At 35.1% G+C, this 23,604-nt stretch overlaps 1 protein-coding gene across 2 annotated transcripts in view; it reads left to right on the plus strand.

The window, feature by feature from the left end:
- GAS2 (growth arrest specific 2) overlaps positions 1 to 23,604 on the plus strand; it is a 134,833-nt gene that overhangs the window by 19,307 nt on the left and 91,922 nt on the right. The gene's annotated exons all lie outside the window — the stretch shown is intronic.

Below are 23,604 nucleotides of genomic sequence, written 5' to 3' on the forward strand. Positions count from 1 at the left end.
ATTTATTGTGAACGGATGCATCAAAGTCTATACTAACAACAAAGTACAAAGTGTTCTTTTTAATTAGGTAACGTGTTATTTGCGCTCTAATTACATAAATTGCATAATCCTTTTGGTGAATATAATTAAGTAAAAGCTTATGAAAAATGATGGTATTAAAAGAGTATTGTGTATAAACTCAATGAATCTGAAATATTGATTAAAAACTTAGCAGAGAAATAATTGTGTCATTAGGCAATGCACAAATCTAGCCAAGAAAGATTTACTGAATAGATCTTTGTTTTCAAAAATATTATGGCAGAATACTAGAACAAAATTTCTGGACTGTAATTTTTTGTTTATTCTAAATAAGTAGTACCATTGAACTAAGTAAATTTGGACAAATTATTTTATTTCTAACTGCTCAGATTTCTTTTCTCCACATTAATTCTAATATTCTTTTCTAGTGATTATAAACACTTGATGAAAGTATAGTGTTTGACTTTTTTCGAAGAAAACAAGAGAGATTGTACTTAATTTTTAATAGAGAATGAAAAGAGATATAAAAAAATATTAAAATAATGTTGGCCAGGCATGGTGGCTCATGCCTGTAATCCCTGTACTTTGGGAGGCTGAGGTGGGCAGATCACTTGAGGTCAGGAGTTTGAGACCAGTCTGGCCAACATGGCCAAAACCTGTCTCTACTAAAAAAAAAAAAAAAAAAAAAAATAGCCTGGCATCATGACGCATGTCTATAATCCCAGCTACTCAGGAGGCTGAGGCAGGAGAATCACTTGAACCCAGGAAGTAAAGGTTGCGGTGAACAGAGATCACGCCATTGCACTCCAGCCTGGGTGACAGAGTAAGATTCTATCTAAAAAATATAATAAAATCAAAATGTTGAAGACAATTTAAGACAAAAAGCAACTGTTAAGCCTTTTCTGCAACTCTGACAGAAAAAATAAAAGGGGTGTGTGTGTGTATTGCCACTGAATTTATTTTTTAAATATTTTATATTACTCCGTAAAGAATTGTATAATATACAAAACCTCCCTCTATTTTTTTTATTTCTTAAAAGCAGCTCTATGAAGGTATTAATTAATTAAGTGGCTCCCAAACTTTGCTGCACATTGGAATTACCTGAGCATCTTTAAAAAAAATGCTGAGAGCTGGGCTGGATGTGGTGGCTCGTGACTATAATCTCAGCACTTTGCGGGGGTCAAGGCAGGCAGATTGCTTGAGCTCGGGAGTCAAGATCAACCCGGGCAACATGACAAAGCACCATCTGTAAGAAAAACACAAAAAAGTTAGCAGGGAATGGTGGTGTGTTCCTGTAGCCCCAGCTATTTGGGAAACTGGGGCGGCAGGTTCAATTGAGCCCAGGAGGTTGAGGTTGCAGTGAGCCAAGATCACAACACTGCACTCCAGCCTAGAAGACAGTGAGACCCTTTCTCAAAAGTAATAATAAAATAAAATAATACTGAGACCTGGATCCCATGCCTGAACATTCTGATTTAATCCCATAGGGTGAAACCTGGGTACTAGAATTTTTAAAAAGCTCCCCAGGTGATTCTAATGTGCAGCAAAGTTTGGTAACCATGAATTTCTTTTAATTTTCTCCTTAATTGGATGGTTGAAGACTCTAAGTAATTTATACAAGATTGGCCAGTAAGTGACCCATCAAGAATTTGACACAGACAACTTTGCAAGTTTAATGCTCTCTCATTTTTGTAAATTATGTCATTACGGGTAGCCCAGGCATGAGGAGACTATTTATGAAAATGCTTTGTGTCAAGCTTAATGTTAGGACACCAATTTTTCTTCTGCTCTCATTTCCATTGTGATGTAACTGGCCTCTACATCAGCTACTGATGAAAAAATATAATGCCAATAAGAGGACAATTTGTATAGAAGGTTTACTGTAAAGCAATGAACAGAGGGAAATAAGCTGTGGTGCCCAGACTCTTGAAAGCATTACCTTCACATTACGAAGTTCCTGAAACTTGTATTGCTTATTGTTGAGGATGGAGAGCCCAATGCCTCAGTGTTAAGAATCGTTGAATCCTCCAGAGTAGTAAAGATTAACCAACTCTATTAAGGCTATTGTGCAGTTTTCTGGTTTTGCTTTGTTTGTAAGCCTTTGCTTTTTTAAAACAGAAGCAAAGATTCCCAAATAGATTTGTAATTGTAAGACTCAATGTAAGATAACCCTAAAGCATTAGCCTGTAGGTCAAAGGCTTTGACATTAAGTGCATTTTGCTTGGGTTCTAATTTTATTTATTAATTGGACGTGTCTGAGTGGTACTTTCCTTATCTGTGAAATAGGATTAATAATTGCGTATATATAGCTTCCATAGAGCATTGCACAAAATAGGGCTCTTGATAAAATCTCTTTTTGATAAAATCTCTTTTCCTTACATGAAAGATAAGAGACCCTTGTAAGTATTTTCGATTAACTATAAGAAAATAAATACTTTATTGTCTACGGCCATACCACCCTGAACATGCCCAGTCGCGTCTGATCTCGGAAGCTAAGCAGGGTCGGGCCTGGTTAGTACTTGGAAGGGAGAAAATAAATGCTTTATAAATGTTTGTATTTAGCATGAGAGCTGCTATGTGCAAATATGTATACATTTGCCCCAATCTCCATGATAATATGGAATATTGAGAATATTTATGGATCGAAAGTTATGTAAGTACTTTCCTTTCAAACAGTTATTTCAATATTATAATTTTTATAATAAAATTATAAAACAAAAAGAAAAGAATTTTTTTCAGTTAGTAGAACTGCAGCAAATTATTAAACTTGAAATAGTTCCGTGAACCTGAGCAAATTTTTAACTGAATATAAAGCTAAATTTTTTTCTGATTGTGATAAAGGTTTTAGTATAAAACCTTAAATGTGTTACTTGAACAAGTGGAGGTTTAAAAATACTTATTATCATCTCACCAAAAAGTCACATGCACCTGTATGTTCATAGCAGCACTATTCACTATAGCAAAGACATGAAATCAACCTAGATACTCATCAATGGTGGACTGGATAAAGAAAATACGGTCCCTGTATACCATGGAATACCATGCAGCCATAAGAAACCAAAATCATGTCCTTTGCAGAAACATGGGGGCAGCTGAAGGCCATTATCTTAAGTAAGTTAATGCAGGAAGAGAACCAAATGCCACATGGTCTCACGTGTAAGTGGGAGCTAAACACTGAGTACACATGGACACAAAGAGGAGAACAAAAGACACTGGGGCCTACTCGAGCAGGAAGGACAGGAAGAGGGTGAAGGTCAAAAAACTACCCACTGGGTTCTATGCTCACTATCTGGGTGATGAAATCATTTATATACCCAACCTCAACAAGGTGCAATTTCCCCATGTAACAATCCTGCACATGTCCCCTCCGAACCTAAAATAAAAGTTGAAAAAAAATACCAATTATGACCTCACTTTCACTGCTCAACACATCAAATTTGATCTGAGGTAAAAGTTGACACAGTTGCTCTTGACTGAATTGCCTTCTGTGTTCTTGGCAGCATTTATATATTCACAACTGACTGCCAGTAATATGCAGCTTAAATCAATAATAACTTGTGCTTTACTGTATGAAAAGTGCAAAGATGACTACATTTTCTTTTCTGCCTTTTATAGTAAAATTTTAAAAGATGAAAAGCCAGAAGGTTAGTATGTATATCTTCATGGCTACTATTGTTCATAAATATATTTCTGTTAAACTCAAGATTTTCAGTCCATTTTTGGTCTAGAAACAAAAAAAGTCTTATGAGATTGTAAGCATGTTGATGTTGTTAAATCTAAATACAAATTTAAACAATAATGGATTCACTACAACCCAGGTAATTAGGATTACAGTTAATATTTCCCATCGGAAAAAATGAAGCCTTCAAATTGAGTATAAATAGTCTGGAGGTTACAATATTAGGTCTGCTTTTACACGTGTGTACACTCATGTGTTCATGTATGTGTTTGTATAGAATTATTTCTCATTTTGGCATTTTGAAGTTCAGAAAAAATGGTGGCGAAAATAGATGAATTAGTCGATACATTCTTTGAATTAATGAAACTGTGCATAGGGAGATGTTGAAACAGAATTACTTTTAAAAAATTGACAACAAACTTGATTCCATCCAAAGCCATGCCACAGGAAGCTCTCTGTAATTTTTTTTCTAGCAGCTTTAATCTTATCTCCTCATTTTCATAGCAACATTTTTTACTTTTCTTGGTTGATAGTTAATTTGGAGGTTTTACAGCTGTGTAAACAAATTTGAACGAGTAAGTTATGCCTGGTATGTGTGAAGTATGTTTGTATTAAGGATGATTTAAATGCTCTTAAATCTGAAAGTAAATTTTAATAAATGTTAGTTCACGTATTTAATATTTTAGATATAAATCCGTGACTCTTTTATATCCAGCTTTGGTTTGATAAAATACTCTGAATGGAAATAATTCTGTCCTATGATTCTTTCTTCCCAGACATCAATAGGTCAATTTAAAAATAGCTTCTTTACGTGTGTGAGCTCTAAGTAGTTAATCTTAGCCTTTGTGTAGTGGGCCATTTTCTAACTCTGCATGGGAGCAATGCAGAGATTTCACAGAGTAGGGCAGTAGATGGGTGGAAGCATTTGAGACCAGTGTGCAGCCATTTAATGTGTAATTTTATTTAATTCATTTATACATACTATAATATTATGAATTCACTGTAATTATAAATCTTAATATTTCTGGAGTTGAGGATGTTTAAAGGCAAAAATATAAATGAAATGAATCTTTTCAATATCGTTTTAGGATGAGAAAACCAAACCAAATAACAGGTTTAAGGTTACATTTTATGCCTTTTGACTCTGAGCTACCCGATCGAAGTTGACATCTCTAATCAAGACAGGGGAATTGTTACATTTATGCATGAACTTTCTTTTCCCGGTCCAAATAGTATTCCACCATACAAACCCCTTGCTATTGTATATTTTCTCTCTTTCCCCCACCCCCACCAATCACAAATTTGCTGATTTACGCAAAAGACTCTCTCAACCACGGGGCATCAGCGTGGGGCAAGACATTCAAAAGGTTTAACCTCTCTTTTTCTACTAACTTTCCTTTGCATTTGTCTCATTTATTTTGAGTCTCTTCTTCAGACATCAGAGTTTCTCTGGGTTCAGAGCTTCCTCTGACTTCAAAGAGCCCTGAGTGGTTAGATCAAGTTTGAAGCAGATGAAGGAGGGGGGAAAAAAGAAGTTCTGTTACCTAGTAGAATGCTACATTGTGCTCCAAGGAAGGAACTGAACATTAACCGTCTAAATGTAGAATCCAGTCCTTGTTCAGGAGAAAGAACATCCTGCAGATAGAATGCCTACAATACATTTGCCCATCAAGAGTACTTGGTTCCTTGAGTTGCAAGATAGCAATACCTCAGGATGTTGTTTTGTGCCATCTGGGAATTAAATAAGACATAAAGATTAGAGATTTTCTTCTCAGAAAAATCAATAGCACTTTTTGTTTCGAGAACACCTTATCAAGATTTAATTCTTAGAAATCCAGATATTTGTTTTTATTGCTGATCTCTCTGCCAGAACAAGAGAGTATGGTAGATGCAATAAAAGGTTTTGTATGAAAAAGAAAATAAAATCTCAGCTGTGATTAATCTGGAGTCATTCATTGCTGGCTATACAGCTAAATGATTTTATATCCCTTAAAATTTATTGTTCTAAATTGCAAACACAATGCTAGAATTAAACAGATAATATATTATGATGAGATGGGAAGAATATAGGTGGAATGATGTAGAAAGAAATAATTTTTTTATAGGTATGTTGCTGCCTGAGACTAAAGGAGAAAGAAAAGTTAGTGGTAAAGTCCAGTTCTTCAGGATTTGTAAAATATAGGTAAAATATATTTAAGCTTTAAATACACTAATTTTTTTATTTACTTTGTAATAACTTTCTGAGGTTGAATTATTTCTCAGTATAAAATTAAATTCCCCTGTCACTATTTTTCTAAGTCTCTGACCAAATAACCAAATTATTCACCTCCAAATCAGAGACAATGAAATGTCTTGCTTAATGTTTTTTTTTTTTTGCACTGAGAGTGTCTGTTCTATACCATCTTCCAGAGATATGCCTAAATGGGGCTTCAATGCCATAGCAATACATGTTGGTAAGTCATATAGAATAAAAAGAATTGTATGTAAAGGAACTTGACTTTTATTTTTCAAATAAAACTCATCACAGGAGACTTGATATGGGCTACATTTGCAGATGGGGGTGGGGGGAGCAGAAAGCAGCAATATGAAAAATTGGGCAAGATAGGGAGTGAGTGATGTGCCTGTGGAACTTATCTAGACCTTCATGTCTAATTGAGCCCATCCCATACATGGCACTTGTACTTGTAAACCTAGAAAATCAGAGACAAGTCTCAGTTAATTTAGAAAGTTTATTTTGTCAAGACTGAGGACGTGCACCCATGATACAGCCTCAGGCAGTCCTGATGACATGTGCCCAAGGTGGTCGGGGCACAGCTTAGTTTTACACATTTTATGGAGACATGAGGCATCCATCAATATATGTAAGAAGTACATTGGTTTGGTCTGGAAAGGCAGGACAACTTGAGGCAAAGGCAGGAAGACACGAAGTAGGGAGGATGCTTCCAGGTCACTGACAGATGAGAGACAAACAGTCGCATTCTTTTGAGTTTCTGATTAGCCTTTCCAAAGGAAGCAGTCAGAAATGCATTTATCTCAGCGATCAGAGGTATAACTTTGAATAGAATGGGAGGCATGTTTGTCCTAAACACTTTCCAGCTTGAGTTTTCTTTTTAGCCTAGTGATTTTCGGGGGCCCAAGATATTTTCCTTTCACATACTCAATGATAAAGCAGTGCTGGGCACAATAAAAAATATGGCCCAGTGGATCATATGGCACTAAGTTCATGATAAACAGTTAATGTTTCATGATTACTGGTTCCCATGGTAGAAATTCAGTCTCCATCAGACAACAAGAACAAGCGAGGAACATTTGTGTCATGTCCTTTCGTAAAAGGGCAATGTTCCTACCTGGCCCCTACTACTAGACCCAGAAACTTTGTTTAGTTGGCAGAACCCCCTTTCTGCATTTTCATGAGATTTATTCTCTACCCTCCAGAATGTGTGTATTTTATTAAACCATCTAGTTTGCCTACTATTCCTGCTTTCCGGTATCAAATCTCCAATATCAAATATTGTAAAATAGAAGAGGAGCTTGATGACCTGTGATGTTGAAATATCCATGGTCCCTGTAGGTTATGTCACAGGGCTGGAGATGGTGTATAGGATAGTAAGAATTCTATTGTTACTGTCAAACATATGCAAACTGACTCTGGAATTTTCTACTTATTAGAATAAAGAAAATTGCATTCTCCAAACCAAGAGATGAATGTTAAGTACCAGGATATTGAGTGATAACACTTCATTGAAAAGACCACATCTGTAACAGCGATTCTGATTAAATATGTTACTTCATTGTAATCTTCCCACTGTTTCCAAGTCATGTCAATCTCTTTTTACTGATTTTCTTTGAGATGTGGTAGAAATCACTTTTATTTTTTGCAATGTTCAGGTCATTAATAATAGCGTGAATCTCTGACTTTTGAAATAGGTGTGCTTTTTTTATTTGGTCCTTTTACCACAAAAGAACTTATTCCATGTGTCAAGGATAAAAATTATGACAGTTTTTGAGAATATCCATGCAAATTACGCATTCAGGAAAAACTATAAAAATAACATCTAATGTTTGCAAAAGTGTACCAGTTATAGTATAAAGTAGGTTTAGGTAAAAAATCTAACTGTCACCTGATTCCCCACAAAGCATTTCCCTTTTCTGAATGCATAGTAAACAGATCAGGTCCCTTTGGAGATTGGAAGGAAGCTTTATATAAAGACTTGAGATCATTACTGCCTTCATTCAGTGAGCTCTGGGTCTATAATTTGGCTCTAGTCTGGGAACTGGTCAATCAGAAGATTTGTTGCTCTTTTTGTTATACAAAGAAAACCAAATACTGCATGTTCTCACTTATAAGTGGTATCTAAATGATGAGAACCCATGGACACATACAGGGGAACAACACACACTGGGGTCTTTCAGAGGGTAGCGGGAAGGAGGACAGAGAGGATCAGGAAAAATAACTAATGGGTGCTAGGCTTAATACCTGGGTGATTAAATAATCTGTACAACAAACCCTCTCACACAAGTTTACCTATATAACAAACCTGCACTTGTACCCCTGAACTTAAAATAAAAGTTAAAAAAATAAGAATTTAGGGAATTGACTTTCAATTTACTTCCCAAGGCTCCATGATTAATAAGCCATAATCAGATTTCCTGTGCTTTAGGTCATTCTAGGAGATCTGATTGGCCTCTCCAGATTGTATTCTGTCTGCCATATCCACCTTACCTCTGGAAATTAAGTGCCATCGTGTGTTCCTGAGAATTTCCATTCACCCTGAGAATTTCTCAGGAAATTCACCCTGAGAATTTCCATTCACACTAAAATGAGGAAGCTCATTTCAATAACAGCTCCTGAGACTTTCTGAAGAATAATGTCACCTTAAAAATTTTTGGAGCTTTCTTCATCAACTTATTCCTCACCCTTTAGTGAAAAATAGAGCCTCTTGGGTCCCACTGAGTGACATAGTGAAAAGTATGCTTATGTGAGGAATTAATTATAGGTTGAATAGAATGTGGAATTTTTTCTTCAAGTTTCTAATTCCTTTATCTATATCACACCAAGTGATTCCTGGCTTTTTGTGCCATTTAGTGTGAGCTATTGTTGAATATACCTTTGTATTAGCAAATCTAGCAAACTTTAATAGGATCATTTTAGGCTAGCCCATTGAATTTGGGACATCTTGTTAGTCCAGTACAAGTAAATTAATTTTGCTGAATCTAAAATTACATCCTGCTCTCCTCAGACTAATCCCCTCAAAATCTATTGCAAAGACAGCAACAAACAAACAAACAAAAAACTTCTGCCATAATATATTTAGTGGCACTCAACATTTTAAATGTATATTGAGGCTTTGTAACTAGTTAGCCAGGAATTCCTGAGCCTTACTGTGGGATGTATCTAAATTCATCCTCAGCCAGGCTGCAGTGTTTTGACGCCTAGTAGATGTTGTCAGCAATGGCTTTAAAAAGTATGGGTTCAGCTGGGTGTGGTGGCTCACCCCTGTATTCCCAACTCTTTGGGAGGCTGAGGCAGGTGGATCACTTGAGGTCAAGAGTTTGAGACCAGCCTGGCCAACATGGTAAAACCCTGTCTCTATCAAAAATTAAAAAAATTAGCTGGGTGTGGTGGCATGCACCTGTAATCCCAGCACTTGGGAGGCTGAGGCAGGAGAATCACTTGAACCCGGGAAGCAGAGGTTGCAGTTAGCCAAGATCATGCCACTGCACTCCAGCCTGAGTGACGGAGTGAGACTCCTTCTCAAAAAAAAAAAAAAAAAAAAAAAAAAAAAAAAAAAAAAAGATTCTTTATTCTGTGGCTAGCTGAGATTTAAGGACAGAGCCATTGTTTCAGAACTGTCCAAATTAATTGATATACTTTTCTTAACCCAGTCCAGGAGCATACCGGGTGTAGAGGAATCCACCATGTACCCTCCCTGTTTCCTGGGAGGATATGCTTGCTATTTTCTTTCCCAACCTGCCCATTCTTTTCATGTCTCTGCCTCTCTTCCCAAGATAAGAATGTTAGTCCCTTCTCATCTGAGACCAGGATCTAGCAAGGGGACAGGATATTAGCAAAGGACAGGAGCCAATAGCAAATGCAAGTCATATTATTCTGTAAATTCCATATATCACAGCTATTCAGTGGAAAATTCTTCCATATTCAACAGCTCACAAATGAAAGAAACTTGGTAGATTTCTCTAAATTTGACAACAGAATATTTGTCAAACAAATTTGAAATAAAGAAAAAATTTCAAAATTTGTGATATTCACCAATAATGAGCTGTGAGGTTGAAAGAGATTTTCCTGAATTATTAGAAATTTTGTCCTGATTAATCATGCTAAAGGAAAGATTCCAATACATTTCTATTCTTCCTATGCAAATATTTCTAAAACATTGTTTTAAGAAGAGGTGACCAAAAAGTATAAAACAAAAATATTTAAGAAAATGTGAATTAGCATTCATTTATGCAGTTAATTAATAAGAAATATTATGTTGTTTTTCTGTGCTTTGTGATAGTTCTAGTGTTTACCATCTTTTAAAAGTTATTAATTTCTTGTGCTTTATTTTATTAGGCTAAAATATTTAATTCCATATCTAATTTTGTATTTATACTTCTGTTCTTTTTAATAGGGAAAGCACCCAAAGAAAATAAGCTCAAGCCCCCACAAAATCTGTTTCTTTTCTAGCCCCTGTGCAAATAGCATAGGCTGCTAGTTTTCTATTCCACAGTTGTGTTCCATTATCAGTCTCAACACCAATTCCAAATATAACATATTTTTCTGAGTCCTGACAACTTAACTCCATACTCTGATACCAAAGAAATTAATGGAAAAGATGAATTTATTGAGATAAATGTACAGAATGAAGGGAGAATTCTAAATGAAGGGAGTAAGGATCTCAAGTCTTTACTGTACTGCTTCCTTGTAATCGCCAAAGGGACCCAAACTCTTTACTATGCATTCAGAGAAGAGAAATGCCTTGTGGGGAATCAGGAGACAGGTAGATTTTTTAAATCTAAAATTATTGGAAAAGATGAACTTATTGCCAAAAGAATGTATTGGAAAGATATGGGGGTACCGCTTAGAGAAAAAAGACATGTGAAGGAAAGCAAAACTGGATTTGGAGGGCTTAAGAATTAGACTATTTGCAAGGATTATTCAGCATAGATACACAGTCATTTCACAGTACCACTGTTAGGGTAAATAATTTCAGACATTTTTAGAAAGGGCAGCTGAACAGAAATGGTTAATAGTGTAAACTCAGTAGTCATACTACCTGGGTTGAAATCATAACTCCTCCTCTGTGCCTTAGTTTTCTCATTTGTAAAATGTAGTAATAATTGTAGCTATCTCATTTGGTTATTATGGGGACTAAGTAAGTTAGTATACACAAGCACTGAGTGGTACCTAGTACATATGGGTGCTCATTAACATTTAACTATTAACTTTATTGTGTCATTCCTCTCAAGATTAAAATTTCAGCAAGAAAGAGCCTGATTAACAGCCAACTTTCTGACTAGACCATGGCTTCATACCTTGATTGCTCAGACTGAATAAAATGAAAGAACGATAGTGTCCCTAAGGAAAATTAATATGCTCTTACCTAAGAAGGGAAAAGGATACTGGAAGTGTAGAGATGCCCTTGCAGTCTCTACACTCTGTATCTGTAGATCTGGCCTCTCTCTTATGGTTTGTCCATCTGCATGTTAACCCCTCTTTCTTGTACCATACTGTTGTACTTAGTTGTTTCCTAGTCTTTATCCCTTTGCTAGACTCTAAGAGCCTTGAGTGCATAGTTTATGTTTTATTCATCTGTGAGTCTAACATAATGCCTAGCATATAGATGCTCAGTAGACATGGTGTTGGATGAATGAATAAGTAAATGCCCCAATATGGATATTTACCTTTAGATCCAGAATACTGTTATCCATGGGTTTTAGCCATCTTTGATTTTTAATCCTGAAGACTTTATTCTCATTAACTTTGAAACTCCCCCCTCTGCCTGTTTGCTTAGCTCAAAAGCCTTTGATGTGACAAAGCATGAGGAGCAAATCTGACTTTTCAAGTCATAAAGACAGAAGATTTGAGAATTTTAGAATGGTCTAGGGAAAGAACAAGGATCTGAGGACATTAAAAGCACTGACAAGAGATTGGCTGAAGTAACAGACCATGGAGATTTAAACTAGTTAGGAAAAAGTGAATCTTGGAGGAGGATAATCATTTAGTTAATTGTAAATGTTATTATATAGTCACATGATGTATTGAGTTCAGAGCATTATTTAAATGTAAAAATTATGATAAAAATGAGCATATTTATATCCAATGGTTCATTCAGTTTGAGGATTTCTTTTCAAGGCCTGATTATACGGCTTGCATTATAAAATAAGCATCAGATGAGCAATAGCTAACGGTTTCATGAATTTGCTCACCATTGAAAATTAGGAAGAAAAATTAAATTGTAGGGCTTTTAGGTAACAGGTTCTCAAGAGATGTTTTTGTCCTGAAACGAAGTGCTGTGTCTTTCAATTACTAAAGGAGCCATAAAGATGAAATCATTTTTTTTCTTTTGCATCTTTTCCCCAATAACTGCCTCTTTTGCTCAATAAAATAGTTGGTGAGGGAAATGAGAATATTAGAACCTTTATTTTCTATCAAAGCACCCAATTGCTGTCTGCCAAAGCACTATTTAACAACCAATGTAAAAATACAATTTCTATAAAACTGCAGGAGAGAATCAGAATTCTAGTACTTAGGAAAACTGCACAATAAATACTGCTATCAACTTTCTGAAAATGTGTTATTAAACAAAGGGGAACTCAAAAAGGAGTTAAATATGATCATGGAGTATAGCAAGTTCATTTTATCAATCTTTTATAATATTGAATATTACCAACAACAAATATTTTATAATAATTTAGTCCTACTTATATATGTTTCTTTAAAATTGGATAGTTTGAGTATATGTTAGCAACAAGAGATGATGTTATTGGCTGTGGGTGTTAATATGCATTTGTCCTCATGGTGAGAAAGATAGTTGTGATTTAAAGGGTGTGATTTAAATGAAGATAGAATACTCTCAAGGAGTTTACTCTCTATTAGGAAGAAATGTGTTGTATGTGGTAACGCATAGCTTGTGAGATCAAGCTTAAAAAAAAATAGTTGGGAAAGGGCTGGGCACGGTGGCTCACGCCTATAATCCCAGCACTTTGGGAGGCCAAGGCAGGCGGACCACCTGAGTTCAGGAGTTCAAGACCATCCTGGCCAATATAGTGAAACCCCGTCTCTGCTAAAAATACAAAAATTAGCCGGGTGTGGTGGCAGGTGCCTGTAGTCCAGCTACTTGGGACGCTGAGGGAGGAAAATCACTTGAACCTGGAAGACGGAGGTTGCAGTGAGCCGAGATCACACCACTGCACTCCAGCCTGGACAATGGAGTGAGACTCTGTCTCAAACAAACAAACAAAAAAAAAAGTTGGGAAAAAAATTTAGTTGCAATCAATCACAGGTCTTAAGTAAGAAAAAGGCATTATTTTATTATGGGGCTGAAATTAAAATAGAAGTTAAACGATATAACAGTATATATTGAAATGTTTTCACACTTTTAAGATTACTTTAAATGTGTCCCATCTTCTTAAATCAAAAATGATACTAATTAAAAGTAAAAATACCTGCCATATAATATAAATACAGGAGCTATACATGCACTGCAATGTCTAAAGTGCTTATGTATGGACCTATTACAATGCTTTTTAAGTGGGTTTAAACTGATTAATTTGACCATTCTGACTAGCCATACATTATCATTTTCTTTACTCTTTTTATTATCACAAGGTCAAAATCCAAATTATTCTCATTTCCTTGTTTCAACGAGTTATAGAAGGAATTGTCTCTCACACTTTTGATATATAACTCTTGAGGTGGGTGGCAGAAGAAGCCAGTGTCTAAAATATTGTGCTGAGATTCTTTAGGAAAAATACTTAAAAGAGTATGAAGTTTGTTGAACTGCCTGTAGATGGAATTGCAAATTGAACAAAACTACTTTATGGCCTTATGTATTTAAAATTGTTTGGACAAGAGTATAGGCCCTAGCAAAATGGAAAATGACCATATGCAAAGCATGGAAAGCCTTTGTAAAAAGCGCTCATGTTTGAGACAGCTTACTTTTTATGCCCTAATAAGCAAATGGCAAAACTAAAAATTATTTTAGAATTCCCCTTAAATTATAAGAGGGTAAAATAAAATCTATCATTTTCATGTTTGTCTCCTTTCTTATTTCTTGTAGGCCAGTAGCTGCTAGCCTTCTCATATGAGCAAAAAGCCATTTCCCCAATCTTAATGTTCTCTTCATATTGGGGTATGCTCCTAATAAGGACTTTATGCTGAGATGTGGGGAAGAGTATATCTAGCCCTATTCTGTACTCTGCTGAGAATCTACATAGTTCAGAGCAAGGAGAAGAGATGGGGAAAGAACAGGTGGCAGATTCTAACCTAGAAATTTGTCTAGATTCCAGAGGCTACTACATTTATTTGAATCTGCTTATAAAGGGCCCCTTCAAAATTGTTCTTTTTGTCTATGAGCTCAAACCATAATATATTGTTTGGTAGTGTAAATAACAGTTGCATTAAAGGCATATGAAACATATGACTGAAAATAAAACATGTTAAATTGAAATTCCAGAAAGTATAAAAAGAAGAAGAGCAAATTCTGGATTGAAAAAGGGAGGTTCACACACACATGCACACACACACATTTTTCATCTACGTGATTTCCTAGCACCAGCACAGTGTTGTCCCTTGAGCATAAAAGTAAACCTCACTGAATTTTTCCATGATGACATCATCCCTTCTACTTACAGTCTCACATCCTGCATTTAACAACATGCAGGCACATCAGCAAGACAAGATTGTAAAAGGAGTCTAACTGGGGAACTGTTTTCATGATATTTGATAGCACTAATTGCGGTCACTGCTTTCAAAGCACTGTGGATGCAGAATATCATGTCAGAAAAAGTCACTCTCACCATATGGAAAATGGAAAATTAATTATTTTAAAATGAGCTGTTACTACATGTGTTGGAGAAACTCAAGTTGTTGGAACAAATCAATAATGAATATGTATGCTATTTCTTAAAGGGGAACATTCATAGATTTTATATTAAGAGCCTTTTCTAAAAGGCTGAAATTTGGGGGAAAGAGTTGCTTTTTCATTTAAAAATGTCTGAGAATTGCTAGATAATTTAAAATGTAAGCACTCACCATATTTATGTGTGTGTGGTCCAAGGTATGTGGTACTGGTACATTACAGAGTAATGGAATAATGTTTTTTAGATGAGGTAACTGAGTTTACAATATATAGAGCTCTTCAACTGTATCTTAAGCTCTTAGGGGCTGACGACATGAATGGCTTCTATTGTTTGACTTAGCAGTTTGAAAACACATTACATATCATGCATGAAGCCTTCTAATATGTGTTTTGTGTTTATATTACTGTGCTAGTCATGTCTAATTTCACACTAGTGTAGGCTGCTTGTCTAACAGATGCCTCGCTAGCATTGCTGTTTCATATAAGAAATAAAAAATGTGGTAATTTGCATATCTTGAACCCAAAAGAAACAAACAAAAATCCCAGCTCAATCAAAAATTGTTAAAAAAGAATTAAATCTTTGAAGTGACAAGGAAGAAAAGAACCTTAAAATGAAGGAGAAACAATTCAGTAAATTCAGAAAGTCTTTTGAGAGTCTGTTTTGTAGGTGTTATGGAGGATGTGAAGCAAATAAGTCATAGATTCTTTCTTCTAGATCAGGAACACTTAAGTGCTTTTTTGCCATGTTCTTTTAGGCACTTGGGTGAAGCCTGTGGATCATTTCTCCTCATGCTATTTTTAAATAAATGAAATAAATACAAAATAAAGGGAACCAGTTTTATTAAAATACAGTTATTTCAATATTAAAAATCAACATTTAAACACAAATTTAAAATAATGTGCTTGTATTTTAAAAAGGTTAATCTGGCATTGCTTCTAATAAATCCTATAGTTATAAAGTAGAGAAGGGAGTAAACCCAGTGTTTCCAGATATCAGGAACAATTGTAATATGAAATAAAAGCTTCTACAATTTTTACCAATGAGAAAGCTACTGTGGTATTTTTGTCTACATTTATAATTGAAGGGATATTAAACTTCAATTAGAAGCTAGTGAAAATAAACATATATATATACGTATATACATATATATACGTATATATATATATTTTGCTCATCTCAAATTCATGATTCTCCCAGAAAAGAACCCTTTTTTGTTGTAAGGAATATTCTAATAAACAAACAAAACTCAGAATAAATGGATTTTTACAGAATAAACAAAATGCAGTGGGAAGATTAACACAGGAGAGATTAATCTTTACTTATCTAATGAATGTGTATGCACATATATATGTGTGGAACCAAACCATATGTTGTTCTATGTTGCTATATTTGCTACATTTAAAATTGTTCAAAGATTGAAAAGTAGATATATGATCCTTTTTTTCCACAGACTTAATTAATGCCATGTGATATGATAATAAAGCAAACATTTGCTAAGTATTTACTTCGTGTCATTCAGAGTAAGCTTTTTACATGTATTAAATCATCAAATAATTTAAAAGTCAAGGTAGATTATGCCACTTCTTAGCTCAAATTTTTTCAAATGGCACCTCAACTTTCTTGGAGAAAAGCCAAAATCTATATGATAGCCTACAAGGCTCTATATGCACTGTTCCTTGGTGACCTTTCTGATCTCATTTATTATAACTTTTCCCTTATCCGACTTTGTTGCACACACCGGATCCCTTGCAATTCTTTGAACCTCACGGGTAGGTCCCATCCACCACAGGGCCTTCACAATTGTTCTCCTAGCTTCTTAGAGTATGATTTTCCCAGGGGTGTGTATGACTTGCTTCTCACTCTCTTCATGTCCCTGCTCAAATGTCATGTTTTATCTGAGGCCTTCCCTGACCAACCTATATAAAGTGCCTTTCAAGAATGCTTTTCCAGACTTTTCAACTGCTAAACATTTATTGAATGCTAACTGTGTACAAGATCTGATAAATAAAAGAAGACTAAAGCATTACTGGGTCCTCCCCAAGAACTTGCAGTCTAGTTAGGTACATAAAATATGAACATATAATAATATAGATATCAATGGCAAGTGCTAAATAAGTGATACCCACCAGTGGTTCTCCACTTTTGTTTAACCATAACATACATTACAATGAAAACATTCAATTGATTATTCAACACATGTATATTGAACACCTAAAATATACAAGGCAAAATATTGGATGCTCACATGCTTCGTGCCTTTGTGGATTAGCAAGGGATAATAACATTAAGCTGGTAATTAAAAAGTATGCAAACAGTGAATTTCAACTGCTGGGTCCAAATACAAGAAAGTGTACATACATGACCAGCTTTAAGAGGAAGACCTAAATTAGTCATGTACAAAGGATATTTTAGATTATTCTGAAGCAGAATGGGAATAAGCAAGGCAGAGAGGGAATATAGAGTGTGCCAAATACAGTAAATTGCACACGTGAAAGCCTTCAGATATAAAGGTGCATGATGACTTTGAGGAAGTAAAGGAAAGCAAGTATGTCTGGAGACTAGCACATAACTCAAGAGAATCAAGAGATGAGACCAAAGCTAAGTCTTGTTGGATGCTGGCATTTATCTTAAGTATAACAATATGCCATTGAAGTATTAACATTTTAAACAGAAGCATGATAGACTCCTTTAAAATGACAACATTAGCAGTGTAGAGAATGGATTGGAAAGGAGAAGTGAAGGCGGAAATAACCACCCAAGTCAGGAGGCTGTTGCCCAGCTCAGGTGACAGATAATGACCACTTATCCTAGGGTAGTGGCAGTGGAATGGGAAAGAAGTAGATGGTTTTGAGATATATTGAGACCAGGTGGACTTGGCAGAGCTTGGTGATAAATTGTATAGAATGGGTAAGGGAGATTGGTCTGGAGTTTCCTACCTTAGGACATAGATGGATAGCCGTGCTTTGTTTTGCAAGTGGAAAGGCCACGGAAGAGTAGGATTGGGGAAACATCATTGTTTCTTACACACATGTGCATTCTACCTTCACGAGTACCTGAGGGTTATGAGCCTTGTTGGCTCCCTGTCATGCCACACCTTTCATTTCTGCTCAAGGAAACATAAACAAATGAGTAAGGAGGTGCTTTAGAGGTAACCTTGAATTTTCTTTGACCTAGTCCTTAAAAAATATTTCAGTTGTAAGCTGTTAAGATCCATACTTTTAAAAATCACAAATGTTTATAGACTTGACTCTCAGCTGATCTAGACACACCATTGTTTAGACAGACCTCTGCTGATATACATAGTAGGTTCTTGTAAGTCATTATATGAAAAAGACCCTTACACATGCATGTTTATAGCAGCACAATTTGCAATTGCGAAAATATGGAACCAGCCTAAATGTCCATCAACTAATAAGTAGATAAAGAAAATGTGTCATATATATATATATATGGTGTGTGTGTATGTGTATGTGTGTGTGTATATATATATATCATGGAATACTACTCAGTCATAAAATGGAATGAAATAATGGCATTCACAGCAACCTGAATAGAGTTCGAGACCATTATTCTAAGTGAAGTAACTCAGGAATGGAAAACCAAACATTGTGTGTTCTCAGTTATAGGTGGGAGCTAAGCTATGAAGATGAAAAGGCATAAGAATAATATAATGGACAATGGGGACTTTGGGGGAAGGGTGGGAGGGTGTTGAGGGATAAAAGACTGCACAATGGGTGCATTGTACACTGCTCAAGTGATGGGTGCACCAAAATCTCAGAAATTATACCTAAAGAACTTAGCCATGTAATGAAACACCACCTGTTTGCCCAAAACTATTGAAATAATAATAATAATATTAAAATCTTTCTATTACTCCTCATTAAGAACACTGAGATTTCTATTTAAAATTTTTAGATAGGCTCACCAATTGACTTAATTTTAAAGTGTAGAACTAGATTTTTGGAGGTTTTAAGAAATTAATCTCAGTGTGTTCATGTGCAAACGATTCGTTGGGAGAACAGAAGCTTTTCATAGTTGAGGATGATTCCCATGTGGATATATATATAAATTAGGCATACAGTATATAAAAATGGAAGGAATGCATTTGTTGTCAAACTTCCTATACTTTCTCCTTTGTGAAGCTTCTCAAACTATCAATGACATAGTAACCTTTTTGTAGACATTATTTTAAAGCTTTGTTAAGGTATAATTAACGTGTAACAAAAATTACATATATTTATGGTGTATTTGTGGTGTTTTCATATATGCATACATTATGAAATGATTAAATCAAGGTAATTAAAATATTCATCACTCCACTTATTTTTTTGTGACGAGAACGTTTAAAATCTTCTCTCTTAACAATTATTATGTGATGTGTTGTTATTAATAATAGTCACCAGGTTGTACAATAGATCTCCAGCACTTACTCATGCTGGCTGACTGAAACTGTACCCTTGACTAACATCTCCCAAGCCCTCAACCCCTTTCTCCTACCCCTGGCAATCACCGTTCTAGTCCCTGACTTTATGAGTTCAACATTTTTAGATTTCACCTATTAGAGAAGCTTTCAGTTCACAGCAAAATTGAGTGGAAAGTACACCAGAGTGGTATATTTGTTAACAGTCATTGAACCTACATTAACACATTGTCGCCCAAAGTCCATAGATTTTAGGTTCACTCTTAGTGTTAAACAGTCTGGGTTTTTACAGATGCCATGTATCCACCAATATAATATCATACAGAATAGTTTCTCTGACCTAACAATTCTGTATGCTCTACCTTTTCATCTGTCCCTCCCTGCTAACCCCTGATCTTTTTACTGACTTCATGGTTTGCCTTTTCCAGATTGTCATGTAGTTGGAATCATACAGTCTGTAGTATTTTTTTTAGATGGGCTTCTTTCACTTAGTAATATGCATGTAAACTTCCACTTTGTGTTTTCATGATTTGATAGCTCTTTATTTTTAGCACTGAATAATCCATTGTCTGACTTTACCATCGCTTCTTTATTATTCATCTACTAAAGGACATCTTGGTTGTTTCCAACGAATAGAACTGCTATAAGTGTCCATGGGCAGATTTTTAGTAGATATGTTTTCAACTTATTTACATAGTAACTTTTATTGTCCATCTTGTAAGCCTGAGGTTCGAGGACTAGGTTTGACCTTCATTTCAAACATTAGTTTATATTACACCAGAGATGATTTCAGATAATTCAAAATGCTGTACTTATTTGCCAACTTTGTTAGTTAAGTGATTAATTTCATGATTTTAGAGGAAGGAAGGTGTACTAAAACTCTGCTCTGAGAAGCTTGTTTTATATTTCCTTTTTGTGTATGTGAATATTCTTATGGCATTACAGCATGAATATTGCACTAAAATTTTGATCTAAGATCTGTTCTATATAAAGTGGAATTTATCTTGGAGAGGGAGAAAGGAGAAAGGGTCAATTTTGGATTCAAGTTTAGTGTGTTCAACTGTCCTGAATCATAGCTCACTGCTTGAGGCACAGGGTCTTACTGCAGAGTCACCAGGAGAGGGTTAGGGTACCACAAAGGTTTTTTTCCCTTTTTAAACATTTCTATAATTTTTATCTTAAAGACTATATTTTCATCATTTTCAAGCCACTTGGTTGTTATAGTTAGATACCTTGATACTATGAATGTTCAAGGAAATAATTTTATTGAAAGAGATTATTTTTCTATTAAATATACAGTGAAACTAAAAGTAGCAAGGGGATACAGGCGGAAACATTAATTCCATCATGGAAAGAGTGACTTTATTGCCTGCCTATTTGAACGGTACACTCTATATACCCTTTGGAAAAGAAAAAATATTAGCTCTTGGCAAGCCTCATGTCTTCATTTATGTATCTCTTCTGTTTTATATCTCAAATGTCTACTTGATGTAATCAAGGGGAGTAGTATGACTCAAACTTTTGTGAAGAATGAATTATTTAAACTACCAGTATTAAATTTTCAGTTCGCACAATGCAAGGGAACTAAAGATACCATTCTCTCAGTCTTTTTTTCTCTTGACTTGAATAGGTGAAAGAGAATATATGATTCTTTATTTTAATGCTGCCTGGACAAACATTTGGGAAATAAATCAAATGTGAAATATATTACCTTCAAGGCATTGGTGGGCTATCATGGAACAGTTGAAAGTGTAGGAGCACAAGAGACCAAATAATTTGGTTTGAACTGTGCATAAGCTCAGTTTCTTCATCTGGAAAATGAGGCTTCTCTTAGCTACCCAATTCATTTGGTGGTGTTTTTTTGAGAATTAAATAGCACAATCCATATGAAAGTGAATGTTGTGTACCTAGAGCACTGAAGGCACTTACAACATAAGTACCCTCCTCCCCAACCCCACCACAACTTTCAGAAAACAGTAAGTCAGTACCTCCTGTGTGTAAAGCACCACATTTGGCAGTGTGGCAGTATAATGCTAAATAAGATCCGGCTCTCCAGATGCAGATTATTACAACACTATAAATAGAATTAGTTATGAATGCGCTTCATAACACCATAACTAGGACATACTGCAGCATATATGTACAATATTTGAAAATGACTTGCATGTTTGTATGTCTTAGGAACTACACCCAGGGTAACTACTGGATTTGATGGGAGTTGAGAGACATGGAGATGATTTAGGAGGGAAGCTAGTCAGGTAGTCAAACACCAAACTTTATAAAACTCCAAATTATAGCTTCACTTTCCCCACTATGAATGTGCTGTCTAATATGATAGCCACTATCCACATGTGGCTATTTAAATTTAAGTTGATAAATGAAATAAATGCTTTAAAGTTCAACTATTCAATAGCCACATGTGGCTAATGGCTACCATATTGGTTAGCACAGATATAGGACATTTTTATCAATGTAGAAAGTTATATTAGAAAACTATTCAGAAGCTAAGGTTCAAATTTAGGGTAAAGATAGGAAGAAGTGAGTTATTTGGCAGTCTATTTCTGAATTCGTGTACCCATAATGGAAATAATGCAATGTTGGCAAGAAAATATGATAGAAAGAAAGCAGATATTCAGTATGTTTTTACTTGCATTGATGACCTTTTTTGAACACTTACTGATACACTTTAATTAATTTGCACCCCCATATACATAGCCAATGGGGTGTACATCTTGTTTTATGAACATTATATAGTAGAGGACACTGAAATACAGATTTTAAGTACATTTCCTAATCATAGAATGAAGGGAAATATAGCTGAATTTGAACTCAGGTAATTGGACTCCAGAGCCCTACCTGGAAACCAATCTGAAAGGCAGTGGATTGAATTAGTAATAACAGCCTTCAGAAGAAAAATTATTTTTTTTCTGTTTATTGCCACCAATCTTGGGTTGTTTCCTGACGGGAATTGGAAGGGCACTTTTGGAATGCATAACTGTTCTCTTATAGGTCAATCAACCAATCTGTAAGTATTTTAGAAGCTATAAGTATGTATGTTGGATTAATCTTGCTGAGAGATAAAAGAAATATTACTATTTATCCTATTGACTGCTTGCACAAAATCCCAATAGCTTATTGGTAGTAACTTCTCATTTTGCTAACACAAAATATTGAATCCTACACTATGGACACTGTTGTACAATATAGCATGACTCTTGCTAGTGAGTGAGTAAGCCTAAATTTCTGTCCAATTTAGGTTCAGCTTGACTGTTTTTTATTCATTATTCATATTCAGTAACTTTCAGAAAAGGTTTGAAGGTATTAAATTTTTCAGTTATGCTTTCCTGAATTTCTGGAAGGCATTTTATGCATAGTTATGCCATTAACTTAGTAAATTTTGAAGGCCCTGGGAACATGTCCCTTGGGGATGTAAAAATTCTAATACAGAGTATTTGATCCTGTTCTCAAGTCAAATATGATCTGATTTGAGAGGCAGTCTGACAATTCATTCATTCATTCATCAGTTAGTTTTTGAGGACATAATATTGTCTAAAAAAGCTTTCATGAGTAAACAAAGATAACATATAATTTAAATGTTGTAGTTCTTTGGAGAATTGAGCAGTTAATGGAAAACTAATATGGCAAACATATCAGGTGAGCTATTGAATGTTCTCTTTTAAATTCCTGATGAGCAGGGATCCTTATTTCTAGTTATATGTGATGGACTTGATAGGACTAATGAGTGTGACTTTAAAAATTCCTCAAATAAAATGTTTTATCTGGAAGAAAATTGGAAGCTTCTACTCACACTGTTTACTATTTCCAAGTCTTCAGCTGGCATGGGAACACTCAATTTAACAGCTCTTCCACAGAAGCAAATACCCCATAAACTACTTAAATGCCAAGTAGTTACATCAGCGTTACTGCTAAATTCTTCTACACTGGGAATTCCCAAGTTTTGGAGTATCAATAGCCAGCTTTCATTTTATTTATTTTAAAATGACTTTCCTGTCTTCCAATATGATTGCATTGAATTTTAAGTAAATTCTGAGATTCTGGCATATGATAGGCACATGACTTTGTAAAGGGAAAATAAATGCTGTTTTCATTTATATGCTCAGTGGCCGTCCTTGTAAATTCTTCAAGAGTGGGCTGAATGATATTTGAGGGCTTATCACTTGTGCATATTCTTTCAAAATGTACCCCTTGGTGGATTAAGTGTCAAATCAATCTCTTGCTTCTTCAGTACAAAATGGATATTTTGTTCCTTTTTGACACATAGGTCATGTACCTCATGTCATTTAGCAAGCCTGTAGCTATGTGAATTATTTTATAGTTCCTAGATTATAGTTTTTACATGCAAACTCGTATATTGATTTGAAGAGGTTTCACATGTAGCTTTTTT

The sequence above is a fragment of the Nomascus leucogenys genome, chromosome 15 (genome assembly GCF_006542625.1).
Source record: "Nomascus leucogenys isolate Asia chromosome 15, Asia_NLE_v1, whole genome shotgun sequence".
In the NCBI taxonomy this organism is placed as follows: Eukaryota; Metazoa; Chordata; class Mammalia; order Primates; family Hylobatidae; genus Nomascus; species Nomascus leucogenys.